Raw genomic sequence first — 2,775 nt, forward strand, 5'->3', positions numbered from 1 at the left:
ACTCACACACACACAGACTCACACACACACTCACACACACAGCGATAGACACACACTCACACACACACACACACAGACTCACACACACTCACACACACTCACACACACACAGACTCACACACACACTCACACACACAGCGATAGACACACACTCACACACACACACAGACACAGACTCACACACACACTCACACACACAGAGACTCACACACACAGACACACAGACACACAGACACACACACACAGACTCACACACACACACAGACACACACAGACACACACACACTCACACACACACACTCACACACAGACTCACACACACACACTCACACACAGACTCACACACACACAGACTCACCCATTCACCCGCTCACCCACTCCCTCACCCACCCATTCACTCGCTCGCCCGCCCGCTCACCCACCCATTCACCCGCTCGCTCGCCCACTCGCTCACCCACCCGCTCGCTCGCTCGCCCGCCCACTCGCTCACCCACCCATTCACCCATCTACCCACCCACCTACTCACTCACCCACCTACTCACTCACCCACCCATCCATTCACTCGCTCGCTCGCCCGCCCACTCGCTCACCCACCCATTCACCCATCTACCCACCCACCTACTCACTCACCCACCTACTCACTCACCCACCCATCCATTCACTCGCCCGCCCGCCCACTCGCTCACCCACCCATTCACTCGCTCGCCCGCCCATTCACCCATCTACCCACCCACCTACTCACTCACCCACCTACTCACTCACCCACCCATCCATTCACTCGCCCGCCCGCCCGCCCACTTCGCTCACCCACCCATTCACCTCGCTCGCCCGCCCATTCGCTCGCTCTGTGAGTTGTGTGTGTGTGAGTGAGTGAGTGAGACAGTGCACTGGTGGTGGTGGTGCGCTGGTGATGGGGAGGGGCGGAAGGAGGGGGGGGGGGGGGGTGGTGGGGGTGGTGGTCCCCCCTGTGACCCCCACCCACCCACCCAGCCCCCCACCCAGCCCCCCACCCAGCCACCCAGCCCGGGCTCACCTAGGCTGGGCACTGTGCTAATGAGTCCATCATCAAAACTGGTCACATTGAGATTCAGAGGGTCAAGGTTTGACACATGGTGACCCCTGACCTGGAGACACAGCGGGAGAGAAACGGGGGGGGGGGGCGGGGGGGGCGAGGGGGGGCAGGGGAGACACGGGGAGAGACACGGGAGAGACACGGGAGAGACACGGGGAGACACACGGGGAGAGACACGGAGAGAGACAAGGGAGACACGGGGAGACACGGGGAGAGACACGGGGAGACACGGGGAGAGACACGGGGAGACACGGGGAGAGACGGGGGGAGACACGGGGAGACACGGGGAGACACGGGGAGAGACACGGGGAGACACGGGGAGAGACACGGGGAGGTGCGGGGAGACACGGGGAGAGACACGGGGAGACACGGGGAGACACGGGGAGAGACACGGGGAGGTGCGGGGAGACACGGGGAGAGACACGGGGAGACACGGGGAGACACGGGGAGAGACACGGGGAGACACGGGGAGAGACACGGGGAGACACGGGGAGAGACGGGGGGAGACACGGGGAGAGACACGGGGAGAGACACAGGGAGAGACGGGGAGACACGGGGAGAGACACGGGGAGACACGGGGAGAGACACGGAGAGAGACACGGAGAGAGACAAGGGAGACACGGGGAGAGACACGGGGAGGTGCGGGGAGACACGGGGAGAGACGGGGGGAGACACGGGGAGGTGCGGGGAGACACGGGGAGAGACACGGGGAGACACGGGGAGACACGGGGAGAGACACGGGGAGGTGCGGGGAGACACGGGGAGAGACACGGGGAGACACGGGGAGACACGGGGAGAGACACGGGGAGACACGGGGAGAGACACGGGGAGACACGGGGAGAGACGGGGGGAGACACGGGGAGAGACACGGGGAGAGACACAGGGAGAGACGGGGAGACACGGGGAGAGACACGGGGAGACACGGGGAGAGACACGGAGAGAGACACGGAGAGAGACAAGGGAGACACGGGGAGAGACACGGGGAGGTGCGGGGAGACACGGGGAGAGACGGGGGGAGACACGGGGAGGTGCGGGGAGACGAGACACGGGGAGACACGGGGAGACACGGGGAGAGACACGGGGAGACACGGGAGAGACACGGGGAGACACGGGGAGAGACGGGGGGAGACACGGGGAGAGACACGGGAGAGACACGGGGAGAGACACGGGGAGAGACGGGGAGACACGGGGAGAGACACGGGGAGACACGGGGAGAGACACGGAGAGAGACACGGAGAGAGACAAGGGAGACACGGGGAGAGACACGGGGAGGTGCGGGGAGACACGGGGAGAGACACGGGGAGAGACGGGGAGACACGGGGAGACACGGGGAGACACGGGGGAGACACGGGGGGAGACACGGGGAGACACGGGGAGACACGGGAGACACGGGGAGACACGGGGAGAGACACGGGAGAGACACGGGGAGACACGGGGGGACACGGGGAGAGACACGGGGAGAGACACGGGGAGACACGGGGAGACACGGGGAGAGACACGGGGAGAGACACGGGGAGACACGGGGAGACACGGGGAGACACGGGAGACAGCGCAGAAAGAAAGGCAGAGAGACAGGCAGCGGTGACGTAACGAAGCAACAGACAATAACACACACAGACACACACAGACACACACACAGCATGCACACACACACAGACACACACACACAGCATGCACACACACACACAGCATGCACACACACA

Source organism: Lampetra fluviatilis, unplaced genomic scaffold, assembly GCF_964198595.1.
Source record: "Lampetra fluviatilis unplaced genomic scaffold, kcLamFluv1.1 SCAFFOLD_695, whole genome shotgun sequence".
Classification (NCBI taxonomy): Eukaryota; Metazoa; Chordata; class Hyperoartia; order Petromyzontiformes; family Petromyzontidae; genus Lampetra; species Lampetra fluviatilis.